At 49.9% G+C, this 13,974-nt stretch overlaps 1 long non-coding RNA gene across 2 annotated transcripts in view; it reads right to left on the reverse strand.

Annotated features, from left to right (window-relative positions):
- Positions 1 to 1,745: 1,745 nt before the first annotated feature.
- The window catches only part of LOC138109238 (uncharacterized), a 102,046-nt gene continuing 89,817 nt past the window's right edge, over positions 1,746 to 13,974 (reverse strand). The window contains exon 4 of one of the 2 annotated variants that reach the window (XR_011150369.1): positions 1,746 to 2,642. This is a non-coding gene — a long non-coding RNA (uncharacterized lncRNA). Of the gene's footprint in view, positions 2,643 to 11,358; positions 12,700 to 13,974 lie in introns of those variants that run through there. The other variant, XR_011150370.1, reaches the window with a different exon arrangement.

Below are 13,974 nucleotides of genomic sequence, written 5' to 3' on the forward strand. Positions count from 1 at the left end.
TGAAGACACAGGGTCACCCACAGCATTCCCACGAGAGCCTGGGAGCTGCTGGCATGGAGAGCTGGGATCAGCACATCTGGGAAACCACATCCTGACAGAAGCTGCATCATACACCAGTTCCCCTTTTTTTCCTAGTGTCAAGGAGAAGCCCCATAGTACAAGCTATGAAAATCCTGCTGCACGCCTGTGCTGAGCATTACCTGGGAACGAGGCAGGCACGAGCTGAACAGACCTTTACAACAGAACGTGCATCTGCCAAGACAGAAATACCCAGCGAGCTTCTGGTGCTGGCAGCGTGTCAGGCGCGCAAGCTGTCTGCGCAGCGGCTCCCGATGGGCCTCCTGGGCTCCGAGCGTGGGTCCGCGCTGGCCATAGGGCCCACGGACCACACGCTCCCTATCCCGGCCACCCGAGTGTGCACCAGATCGGCAGGGCTCTGGGGAACAGGAACTCTTCCAGGGCTCTCCGTGCAAACGCTCTGCAGCAGGCACGGAGCTGCTTTTCCCCCTCTCCCTCTCTCTCTTTTTGTTCAGTTGCCTGGCATTTGCTAACCCACAAGCTGCTGTTTCCCTTTCCAAAGAAGCTCTGATGGGTGGAGGGCCAGGAAAAATTAGCCCAACTGATGAATGCAATCTCGACAGAAAATATGTTTTTTATCAGAGACCACATGTTGCCAACAGCAATTAAAGTAAAACTGGGAGATTTCGTCGGATATAAGCCTGCATAAAACCCCCCTGGACCCGCTGATCAGGTGTCTGTCGGCTCAAGAGGATTACTCGGGTGCTCCGGAGCCTGCTGCTGCTGGGAAGGGCAGCCAGGGCCCGGAGAGGGTGCCAGGAACGCCCGGAGTAGCACATGTGCTCACTGGGAGCCTGCTGCCTGCCCGGCAGTGTGGCTGGGAGAGTGCTCCCAGGCCTCAGAGGGAAGCACTTGGAATGCCGGCCATGGCAGGGCAGAACCTAGTTCCTAGGTGTATTTTGTTTACAGGCCTTGCCTACAGGCCAATGAACAAGTGACCAGAGAGCATTAGAGCTCCACCTGATGAGCACTTCCCCTCATTAGTGCCATTTGTACTATCCATGTCACACCCCTGAACTGACAGAGGCTCAGAGTGTCAACCCTGAGAGGAGCTGAATAAATCACCACAACTGGCAAAGGAATAATGGGAGTAAACAGCTCCAGCATCTGAGTGTGTGCAGCCGGCAAGCCCCGAGAGACCTTGGTGGCTGGATCCAGAGAAGAAAGGGCAGTGTGGATAATAAAGGATAAGGGGATGAGACAGTGGGCAAACAAGGAAGAGGGGTAGGGCAGGAGCAGGTGAGGATCACTGAGTGCAATCCTGGGAAGCTGAAACGAAGAGGATTTATTTTTTGACTGGATGAACCAGAGGAGGACAGCTCCTGGGACCTAACTACAAATAATTTTTAAAACCTCTGTACAAATAGTTATCATCACACCCTAACAAACCACTGCTTTGGTCTGCTTTGGGTATATCATCACACCAAAGCCCATGCCAAAGTCAGAGCCCTCTATTTGCATCAGTCAGGTGTTTGTTTTAGTTCTGGGACTGAAGACTTTCAGGTAAGAAAGACCAAGCAGGATTTTGGGACTATCATAGGCTCAGGGGGAGCAAGGTTCCTCAGTCCCAGGATTTCAGCTTAGACTGACTGTAGTAAGATTCTACAGTGACCAGCAGCACCCACCAGAGAAGCCAGAAAAGTTTATTCTTCCAGACTGGTATATGAGATCATGTAATAGATTTATGTCACTCTGCATACACGCAGAGATAACTACACTCTTGTACACACAGATACACCCAAATTCAGCCAGCCAGGGTGACAGCCAGCTCAGGTGTCTTGGACACAGACATCTGGGAAGGTTTCTACAGCAGCACATCCTGTGGGCCTGCAGCACAGGGCTGCAGGGATGTGTCCTTGTGCAAACCCAACCCCAAAACTCTGCAAAGCCACTGTTCCCAGAAAGCACCACCTCTCCCAGTGTCAGCACTGCCTCCACCTCACAGTGTCCTCTTGTTGTCACTTGTCACTTAGAGGAACCCTTATTAAAAGGATAAATACGATTAAAAAACTGCTGTACATTAGACTGCAGCATGGCCGTGCGAGAGCCAGGCCGGGGCTGCCACCAGAGCACCTGCCGTGCTCCTCGACAGGCAAAGCCACTGGAGCTGGGAGTCTGGGGGGCCCCGCACCTTTCAGAGCACAGCTGGGTTTTAACATGTGAGAAAAAAATGCCTGCACTGCTGCCTGTGAGCCCTGATGATCCGTGACCACCGGTGTCACAAGCGATGATTTCAGCACTGCTGGCACGAGCTGCTCTCCCAGACAGAGGGCCGGAACCTGTGCCACAAAACAGTGGTGCTCTCATGGCTGTGCTTGTCCCCTCCGACAGTGACACCAAGTGACATCTGCATTTGGCCCATAAGCAGGGCAGTTCACCTGACACAGGGTGGCCCAATTAGTGCTAAAGACCTTGTCTCTCTGATCCAGAGACAGCCCTGGATCCCAATACAGCTCCCATTTAAGAGTATTACAGAGGAATCAATCACCTGTCCAAAGGGAGAAACACACGGAGCTCGGCTGTCAGGAGAGGCTGCTCCTCGTGAGCGGCACATCAGGCTCTGCCTGGAGAGTGGAAGTGACAAAGAGCTGGGCTCAGTGGCCAGCAGTGACCTCCAGCGAGAGCGGCAGTGGCAGCGGAGCTGGGAAGGCAGCAAGCGTGCCACGGAGGGAACCAGGAGAAGCCCCGGAGCAAAAAAAGCCTGCTCCTCCTGCCTGTGCGCAGTGAATGCCACGCTGTCCTGAGCAGCCCGCGCTGCCAGGGCGAGTCTGGGCTACAGGGAGAAGGGGCACCAGGTGCCATCCTGGTCCAGACATTTGCTTCTGCACCTGCTCGGGGGAAATACCAATACAAGGAACCATCTCCTTTTGACCCTCGGTACCACCAGGTTCTGGACAGGAAGTGACTGTGTTTGTGACTAAACAGGAGCAGAATTTTGCCAGGCGTGTGGATTATTTGCTCTGTAACACACAAAGTCAGGGAGAAGAGGTTCTGCTTTATGTGAGACACCTGCCTTGTTTCCTGTGAAACAGACAACCCCACACGAACGCAGGACACCAACTGCATTGGCTTGTGTTTGTGGAGAAAAGAGAGCAAAAGGGTTAAAGAAAATTTCTGTATGGTCAGATCTAATTTAGCATCCTGATGCTGATATAGAAGGGCAACTGCAAAGTAAATTAATAGCATTTCTGAAAAAACCAAACAAACCACCATTTAGGGGCTGTCCACAGGAATGGGAACAGGGTACCAATACTCTGATGGGGATATCAAAATGATTACCCACAAAATGCTTATTTCTGACATGCCTGTAAAAGACATCCATTCAGAAAAACCCAGGGAAGGAACGCAGAGATGAGCACCAAACAGCAGCAGTGGATTAAACCACTTCCTTTTATTCTAACAAGTCAGAAGTTCAGTCCTGAGGAATGTTACACAACCCTCAGGGACCCTAACATCTGGGAAAAAAATTCAGGAGAGACACAAGCCCAAAGCCCTCTACCTCTGACAGAGCCAGAGTCCCCCAGGTCTGTGACCCTCAGATGCATCCATGAATGCCAACATTACAGCCGAGGGTGACACAGGACAGGAAGCCATGCAGCAAGGAGGAACTGCAGGATGAAGTCCAACCTCCATGGCAGGAGTAATTCCTTGCACTAGAATTCATTTCAGCTCTTCCAACCACAATGGGAGCCAGTGTGGCAGCCAAAGCGAGCCAATCTGAGATGAAATTTAGAGTCTTTGTTATTAAATGAGGGGATAGTGAAACCACTGGGACACGTAACACAGGGACAGCGATGTGCGGCTCCTCCCTGTAACTCAGGGTTAGATGTTTACTTTCCTGGAAAGACCTCTAAGGAGCTAGGAGTAGCTACATGCTACTCTTCATTCTCCACAAGCTCCCATGGCCTTTTCCCAGGCCTGGCTGGCCATCCAGTGCTGTGTGACACCCTTCCTCCCCACAGGGCTCTTGGGGGAAGGATTTAGGAATACAGTGAAGTCCTGGGGGCAAAGCTTTTCTGGGAGCTAAGTTGTAGCTCCACTGTGAGGATGCAGTGCCAGCAGGCCAGACCAGCAGCACTGACATCAATGCAGCCAGACTGATCTGTATGTGAAGATAATTTGGGCTGCATTTTATGCATGGCCTTCAAACACCTTGTAGTGCAAACGTTTTAAAAGGAGAGAAGCCATGTGGAAGCAGTCACCAGCCTCCCTCCATAACAGGAGCCATGACATTAGTCCAAAGAGCAATAGCCGGTGGACACAAGAAAATGCTCCTGAATAAAAGAATGTGGAATACCCTTGATCATGTCCTAAACCACAGCTGCAGATAGGGTGAGTCTCAATGAGAAAAACCAGACATCATCCTCCATCACACCAGCACAGCTGCCAGCAAGGGCAGGTAAGTTTTCAGGGCCTTAAACCCCTTATTTACCAGAGTATTTCCCTTTTCATCCAGCTAAGTCCCTTATTCTCATTAAGCCTCTATTTCACATGCTGGAATCTCAGTGGCCTGGACTACTAAATTCCATTTTATGCTTCCAATAAAGTTTGTCAGTGCTCTTCTTTGAGCTCAGTCCCATTTAAGCACACAAGATAAAACTCCGCATCTTCCCGAGGAACTGGGACTTGCTGCGTTACCATGGCAGTGGATTTGTGCTGGAGCTGGGGATGGTTTGTGCTTGCCTGGATGGAAAGTAGTGTTGGAACACAAAGCGTCAGCGACCAGGGCCCATGGGAAAGGGCAGGATGACAGCCCACGACATGCTGCGAATAGGCCTGAGAGCAGCGACTGTATGGTTTGTGATCACAGCACTTCACCCTCTGCCTCTCGCACCCCCAAGTGCTTCGGCTGCCCGGGTCCACTGCAGTCAGGCTCCCTGCAGCCCCCAGGCGACCCTGGCTCTGCTGGCCACAGCTTGGCAGAGCCCTTTTCCAAGCTAAGTCATCCCTGCCCAGTGCCAAGCTGTGCACCCACTCTGGGACATCCCGGAACTAAGACTGAGAAAATTTATCAGAATTCATGTAACTACCTCTGAAAATTGTAATTGACATCTAATTTATTTTTTACCTGCTCAAGTGCTGGCTGAACACAACAGGCCACTACCATCTAACGGTCTGATTCCACTACATCCAGCCATGGGAAATCAGGAAAAAAAATCCAGGGATGACTTACACCAGAACACAATCAGCCTTTCCATGTCCCCTCTCACCTGGGCAACCCAGCACAGAGTGGGCCAGAGCTCTGGTCAGGATGAGGGAAGGGATAGGAACCGAGACTTTCACCAAGTGGGACCCAGTTGTCAAGACAGTGCCAGGTCTCCGCTGTTCCCAGGAAAAGGTCCCTTTGCACTCTCCAGCACTTTCAGATCACTTCCCATGTACAGACGTGCCTGGGAATTGATACCTGTGTCCCTGAACAGCCACAGAACGGATCCTCTTACATGGATACTTGTGCACAATTTCCTTCCTGAGGCTGTGATGGAATTACAGGTGCTGTGGGTACCTGCAGCACTCCCTCCCTGGGGTCCTGGAGACCTCCTGTGTCCCTCACAGCTCCAGCCAGAGAACACAGTGGCGAAATGCAGGGAGCTCACCGTGATGCTGCCTTGTGCTGGACGTGCTCAGGAATGGACTGGGAGCTATTTCTGGTTAAGGTGTAGGTATTTTAGGGGACTTCCAGTCACTGCAGGACACCTGATCCCCACTCTGGTTTTGACAATTCCAGCACCTTTCCCTACAGGAATAAAATCTGAAATTCAACCCAATGTGGTGACAACCCAAAATTTCTGCCTATTGCACAGATACCTCTAAACGCTGTCCTGGGCCTCTTGATACACAATCCATATCCACTTCCCAAAAGATCCTAGACAACTTGGAATAAGGATTCCAGGCTGCTCTGGCTCCATGAGACTGGGCGGCAGAGCTGGGTGTTCTCAGGTGTTACGGGAGCATTCCACAGGTAGAGACTGGAGTCAGGACTGCCCACGGTGTCTGGGATGCTGTGGGGGTTCTGGCAGCCTCTGCCCATCCCAACTCCAATTACAACCTCATTCCGCTTAACGGGGCCTTGATGGCAATTTCATTACTCAAAAAGTAACATTTATTAGTCCATTGTAATGTGTTGTGATTGTAACTCTAATGCTAATAGGAAGAAGTTTAACCTCATTCCATTTTCCATACAGTTAAAAACCTGGTTACGATGGTCATAAATCAGGGTTTCAAATGTCATAAAAGCAGAGTTGCAGCTCTACACTACGCGTATCTTTTTTTAATCTTTGCATTTCATATTAATCTCAGATCCAGTCTTTCACAACTCCACTTACAACCCACATTTTATTTAGATTATCATTATGATAGCAGAAAAAAATCCTCACCCTGCATATAATTTGCATGATTTAGGTAGACTGTGTTGTCAATTACATTAATAACCTAAAATGAGGCAGACTGATTAGAACCCTTTCTCTCACTTAGAACGAATATTTTCATTAGTGATGTCTTTGGAGATGCCCCTCCTTCCTCAGCATTACACACACACACCATGATGGGCACTGTAAGGGAAATGCTCCCTAACTTTGGTGCCAAGGGATGCTGCTCTCATGGGAATCCAAAGACAGAATGGGAAAGACCCTACAGAAACCAATGCAGCTAGGCTGGAACTCTGCACCTCATCTTTTCCTTTTAAGGGCAGATCATTTCAATTTTTTCCTCAACTATTTTCAGAGATGCTGCTTAGAAAATAACTGGTTTTGTCCTAAAGGCATTTCAATGCGAACACAGAAGATCTGGATCCAGAGTGCCTTTACCGTGCCTTGGGTTGGCTTCTTTCCAGGTAACCGACAGATTTTAACAAAAATAAAGAACTAATAATGTACTAATAATAATGAAAATAATGAACTAATAAAGTACTAATCATGCCAAGAAGTTCAGGTTTGAGCTGAGACAAGAGGAATCTCCGCTTCAGTCTAAAGAGGAATAATGGCCCTGGAGGTTGTGCCTCACTGATTGTACAGCCTTGATACTAAGCTTATCTACCACTGCATGAATGACAGCCATAATGCCATGCCAAGAAAGAAAGAAGGGATTGTCTCTGAAACCTTTTCAGCTTGGTCTTCACAATCTCAAGGTGAGCTGGAAGGTAGAAAAGGTGGCACACAGTAAACACCTGTTAATCACAATATTCTTTTTCCATCAGTTTGAAGCCTCTGCAATGCTCCAAGGCAGACACCAAGAGAAGGAGTGTTCCGGTCCTTGGCTGCCAAAGCTGGAGCCACCAGAGCTCTGTGTGGTGCCTACTCACAATCCCCATTGCTAGAGGTGAAAGCAGGAGAGAGGAAATGCTGCCCTTGGACACCACAGAAGGGGAGAGAAGATGGGCCTGTTCTCCTGCTGCAGCCACCCCCCCGGCTGTGAATTTGGGTTAGAGGCAGAAATGGATGTGCTTTTTGAAGCACTTTTTATCTCGGGCAAGGCCTTTCTTTAAAAGGAAAGCCCTTTAAAAGGGCTCCCCTTGCACACCTGGAGACGGAGTGACAGACTTGTCACAGCCAGGCTCCCTTGCACACTGGGAGAAGGGCTGACAGGGCTGTCAGAGCCAGAGGTGCACAGGTGCTGTGCTCTGCTCCCAGCCACTCCAGCTGCCGTGGGACTGCGGTCAGACCTGGAGCCCCGAATGGAGCTGCTGGAACATGCGGGGATGGGCCTGCAGAGCCACGTCTGGTTCCTGGCACTGCCACTGCCAACAAACCCATCTCTGCCTTTTCATCCCACCCAGGGAGGGCAATGAGGCTCCTTAAATATTTTAAGTCCAGGGGCAGTGGGGAGGGACAGCCAGGAAAGGAAAGCACCTCAACCCACTGCCTTGTCAAATGAGGATGTTGGCACGCTCCCACAAAATGCCTGACGGGTCCGAGCCTGAGGCAAAAAGCTCTGCCCAGCCCCCATGGCAGCTGTTTATCTGCTCCATAGATGTGGGAGGATTGCTATTCCTGCCTCCACAACCCTCCGCTTCATTGCCAAGGGGAGCCTTGGCTGGGAATTGGACTCCAAAACGCATGCAGCACAAACCCAGCGGCATCTGTCTGCTCTGCAAAGAGACTTCTGAGAGCAGGGACCTCCCAGCCCTCCTGTCCCACTCAGACACTTGTCCCCTTCCTGCATCCCTCCCTCCAGCACCCCTGGGATCCATCCTGCCTCCACCCTGCACAGGCAGGGATGTTGCAATGGGGATGGAGGAACAGAGGCCTTTTATGAACCAAGTCCGTTTCCTCCCCTGGTCCCTCTTTGTGAGTTTTCAACCAAGGCAGCAGCAGCAGCAGCACCTGCTTTCAGAAGAGCCTGACTTTGCTCAGTCTTAGGGTTTACCCAACATCTTGGACCATCTCTTCTACATCACTTACACACCTGCAATGTTAGTGCCTGGACAAATAAAACAAGGAACTTCATTCCCTCAGTCGAATTTCTCCCTGCAGCTTCAGCTCAGAGGGCTTTCACTGCCTGCTCTTGGCTGTATTCTCCTTCTAAAATCCCACCCAGCCCAGCACTGCACAGGCCGGGCCTGTCCCTCAGCCTCTTCCACCTGCCACTCTTCCCAGGCTTCAAGCCTCTCTCCTGATGATGAAACCAGTTTGGTTCTCTAGTGAAGGGTATCTGAGCCCTTCTCAAAGGCTCCCCCACACCACTCCAGCACAGAGGCAGCGTGGAGCATGGAGCATAATTCCAGCTGTACAGAAACAGACAGTTAGTTCTGAAATGCCCTCTGACAGCGGGCACCCACAACAGATTTGTTGAGTTTGTGACAAGCCTGCAAACAAATTCTGTGGTGCATGGAATAAAACCCCAACAGGCCACGAACTGTGCTCTGCTTCTGCTGACGAAACATCTCCTGCATCAGACAGAGTGGACCCGGAAAATGTGCTGAGCCATCACCCTATGGACACTTTCAAGATGACAAACCACAGGTGCTGATCCCTTCCCACAGCCAACATGACTCTAGGGACACCACAGGGCCATGAAACCGCCTCACAGAGTTGTGCCTGCCAAGATGCTACTGGTACCATTCCTCATAGGCACTATGTAGGGAAGGATGTGTCAAAACTACTTATTTAGAAGGAATTTTATCCTGCTCTGAAAGCACCTTCACCCCAACAGGCACAGCACAGAGCAGGGTAATTGTCATGGGTCAGTGTTTGAGCTTAAACCTAATCTAGTGCTTCCACCTATGCTGTAGATCAGCATTCCTAAAAATCCTTCTCTCATATAATGTTATGGGGAGGAAAGGGGAAAAAAAGCAGATAGTCTCTGGGGACTGCTGGGCACATGGTGCCCTCAGCAGAGAACCCCCTCGCTCCTGCCAGGCCTTCCCTTCCCAGCTCACACACACGGATCCAGATGCATGATGCTGTCATTCCTCATTGTTCTCAAACCAACCATAATATCAGATGATATCAAAACACTAGGGCTTGGAGGATTTCAACCCACTCAGCAGAAAAATGCGTGTCCAAATACCATGTGCTTACAGATATTTCACACCTTGGACTATCACAGCTGCCTTCAACATTCCTCATCCATGGTAAGTCTCAGACTTTGCTTATTTTCATCACCCAAATCCACTCTCATTCTCATTTACACAGTGGCTACTCCTTACTAACAACACCAGAGGTAATGAAGAGCAGGAACCCAAGGTCAGCACACCTTGAGCCAGGCTCCAGTGACAAGCCACGCAGAAATAAGCAGCAAGCAATAAATGCCCTCTTCACAAATGCTTGCCAGTGAGCCTGGCAGGTTCTAATTCCACAGAGAGTACGGGCGTTGGGCACAAGCCTTGGCGTTACAAGGACCATGCCCCAAAGCAGCTGTTCCAGCCCTCTGGCACAGCTTCTGCCTGGTGCATTTGAGAGATGCCCTGACACTCGGCTGTTAACCACCATGGACAGACAGGGTGCAGACACCACTGCTTTCTTCCCTCGTTTCCTTCCCACAACAAATGGTGTCTGTGACATACAGGATTATGAGGGAACAAGGAGCCGGAAGGCAATGAACGGCCAACCAATGGAAAGTTCTCTCCAACCGATGTGACCGAGCTAAACGAATCCCTACAATCCCACCCGTGACTTCTGAGACTCAACTTCCCTTGTGAACACTCAGCGATCCGTGTTCAGGTGGCACATCGCCAGCCTTTGCTCGAAGCTCCATAACGGAGAAACTGAATTTTTGAAAAAATTTTTGAAAAAATCATAAAATCACAGCCTTTCCCTACCAGCCAGAAATCCCCCCTTTTGGTTGCCATGTCATGGCTCTCACTCTGAGATCAGACATGATACTTAGGAGCCCTGAAAGTAGGCGCAAAACAATGGAAGATAAAAAATGAAGAAATAAACTTTGTTAAGCATCATAGAGGAAACAGCTCTAGCAAACCCCACCCACGTGTGAGCTGGGAATGTCAGTTCTGGAACACTTGCTAGGGTATCCAGACACAATTCATTCAGCTACTCAGCTACTTATCAACATGAGTCTGTCCTTTCCACAAGACGGAAGAGCTGCTACCGCCTACATTCTACTGCCCCAGCCTAGAATGTGGAGAGCCCATAAAGCTTGCACGTCACTGCTCCTGTTACAGTCCATTTTGATGCACACCAAGTAACTGCTGCACAAAAAGATCCCTTTTCCATCCAGCACTGTACACCGAAGGTAAAACACCTGTCAGCAGGCTATTAGCAAGGAAAAAGAACATGGTTACTAGAAAGCAAACTTGTGCTTACAAGCAAAGAAGGGAAACAGACCTACTGCAGGTTCAGCACCCTCTGGAGTCCGGCTGGCACCCACCCTGGAAGTGCAGCAGATGAGAAGCCCAAAGATCTGCTCCAATGCCAACTGCTAAGGAAGGAAATTTCTCCTTCCTCTCAACAGTGTGAGGTAAACTCGCTGCAGCTCTTTGTCCTTGAAGGCCAACATCAGAAGGGAAGACATTGTTAAAGAGAAGTTATCCCCCAAGTTCACAGCTAATATTCCTTTCTTATTTAGGGGAGTCTCTGGGGACAGGACTGTACCAACAGAACCGGGGTAGGACGAGGTAACGCTGGGGCCTTGTGCTCCCCATTACTGCATTTTGGTGGGGGGCCACAGGAACGGACACGCTTTGTACTCATCAAGTAAGCAAATATGTCGACTCCAACACAGCCAAGAAAACATGAACTAGGCAAGATATAGAGGCCCTCACCATCTTGTCACCCTCCAAATGGGAGAAACACAGTTAATAGCACTAGAGAAATGTTTCCTATTTGATTTTATTAACTGATTGACATGAATTAATGCATTGGGATATTTGATTGTGTCATAAAATGTGTATATGAACATCATGATTCAATTTAATGTACCCATTACTGCTTGATGTGCCATTATATTAGACTAAATTAAAAGAATTTTATGGAAAAAAAATTACAATTAAAGACTCAAAATTGATTACATTCATAACTTAGAGGATATTCACTTCTATTCATGTTTTGAATAATGACAATAAAAGAACCAAAAAACAACACAGACCATGGAAAGATGGACAAAATAAAGTGTGGCAGAGATAAACAGAACAAATGGAATGAGGGGGTCCATAAAACCCCAGCTTCCCAGAGGCTGGGAACAGCTGAGCACAAATCATCAGCACAGCAACAGTGTCTTCCAGGACAGCAGGAATTTTGCCGAGAGCCCAGTGCAGCCCAGCTAAAGGAACATGGAGGCCAACATGTTTCCCAAGCTCTCCTGGGGGATCTCTGCTGGAGTTTGCCCCATGTGCATAGTGTCACTGGCAGATATTTACAACCCTGGACCCCAGCCAGAGTGTTTCACCATGCCATACAACTCGGGTGCTAGGTGTCCCTTTACCTGCTCCTGTAAGGCTGAGTAGTGCTTTGTACCCACCCAGAGGGAGTTTGGTAGGTGAGACCATCTCAGGTTTTCACGTATGTCCTTGTGCTGCCAGGCAAAGCGACCCACATTGCTCCATGTCAGTCCATTTCACCCATGGCACGGAGCCAGGGTACAACGTTCCAGTTCAGTAACTCAGAACTGTCTTAGGGACCTGAGCAGGAAAAAGAAACTGGAATTCTGGAATTCCCAAAGGGAAAGGACTCTGCCAGCAGACTAAAATCAGCCATGGCTAACACTGCCTGGCTGGGGCTATCTGAACTTTCTCCTTTTTCTCTGGGAAATGAGAATGGTACGAAGACATCCCAGAAGATTTTCTTAGCATACACAGAAGTAACTGTGGAAAAGGGGTTTTGACTCCAGCCAAACCAGAATTATGATTTAACTGGTACAACTGAAGCCTGGCCTGAGTCATGCCTCACCTCCTGTAGATGGGAGATGCTGAGCAACAACCGGGCTTGCTCCTCAGTAGCGAGAAGATAAACAGCATCTTATTTTCCAGTAAATCAATACCGCAAATTATCGCACAACATGAGCAGCATTTTAAGACCCACAGCTCTTTTTCTCCTGGGAAAGGAGGGAATGACCAGCAGGATGTGCTAACTAGCCACTTCAGTCTGGGCATCAGACGCCAGCGTTTCGTAAGGACAGGAGCTGGACTTGTGGAGACGTGCACGAGTAAGCGGTGAGGGCCTTGCAGAATATCTGCTTGAAGACATGCCAGCAAGTAAATTGTTGGAGAAAAAAAGTACAACGCATGTCAGGTTTTTAATTACATGTCTATTTTCCCAACAAAGAAGTGCAATTAAAGTTAATCATGTCTATTATATTACACAATGCCTCCCTTCCTAATGGAACCAGGCCTGCATGAAGGAAAAGCACATTAACACACAAGCCCTGTTCGTACACAGGGAATTTTTTTGCACCCCGAACACACTCGGCCGCAGCCGCGCTCAATTACGCATCATCCACTCCAGCACACTGCTCCACCAATGCCTTGGGGAGTGGCAAGAGGGGAAGCAGGGCTCACTTCCGAACCCCGGCGTCCCCAAAGATGTTCTGGATGTGCCCACGTGTCCTGAGAACACACAGGAGGGTCCCTGCCTACCCATGCCAGCTGCCCCCAGCCCACCCTGCAGAGCCCTGGCCCCAAGCAGGGACTCCACAGGGCTCCGGCAGCCTCAGTGTTGGGCAGGCAATGAACAGGCTGAGGAACAGCAGCAAAGCTCAGAGCCCTCTGTCACCAGCCAGCCAGCCAGCGCAGTCTGATGGAATCTGAGGGACACCCAGTTAGCAGGATAAATTTTGCTCTCTGGTGTCAATCCCGAGTAGTGCAGTTCATGATGGGATTTAATCTCTGTTAGAGCAGGTGTAAGTATCAGCAATTTGACTTCCCCCTAGCAATTACAGAAATAGTATTTCCTGACTTAGTCTCATTTTACAGCCTTCTGTGGCTGCTGCCATCACTGTTCAACTCTGCCTTTACACACACATGGTGCCTGAGAGAAGCACTTGACTGCTGGGAGGAAGGAGGCAGCTCTCAGAACCAGCAGAGCCGAGGCTGGTGCCCATTCATCTCTGTCTCTACAGCAGTGGCTGCTCTTGGAGCATCCCAGGGCAGCTCCCACACCTACAGTGTCCAGCCAGGCCGGGGCAGTCACGGGCAGCTCTGGAGCAGGCACTTCTGCCTGGGATGGAGGATACTTGAGAGAAATAACATCAGTGGCAGTGCTGAGCCCTGCAGCAGACGCCACCTGGAGAGCCTGTGCATGCCCTGCTCCCTGGGCTGCACTGCTGCGGGTTTGGCCTTGTGGCAAGGAGCGAAAGAGCTCAAGATGGACACAAGTGTGAGGAATGTCCATGCACACTTCCACGCAGTTTCCAGGTACTTTTGGCAAAGCCCCATTCCAGCAGCTCCTTGGGTGCTGCAGAGCACAGCCCCTGCATTTCCAGCACCAATCCAGCCACCAGAAGAGGCTG

The sequence above is a fragment of the Aphelocoma coerulescens genome, chromosome 4 (genome assembly GCF_041296385.1).
Source record: "Aphelocoma coerulescens isolate FSJ_1873_10779 chromosome 4, UR_Acoe_1.0, whole genome shotgun sequence".
Lineage (NCBI taxonomy): Eukaryota > Metazoa > Chordata > Aves > Passeriformes > Corvidae > Aphelocoma > Aphelocoma coerulescens.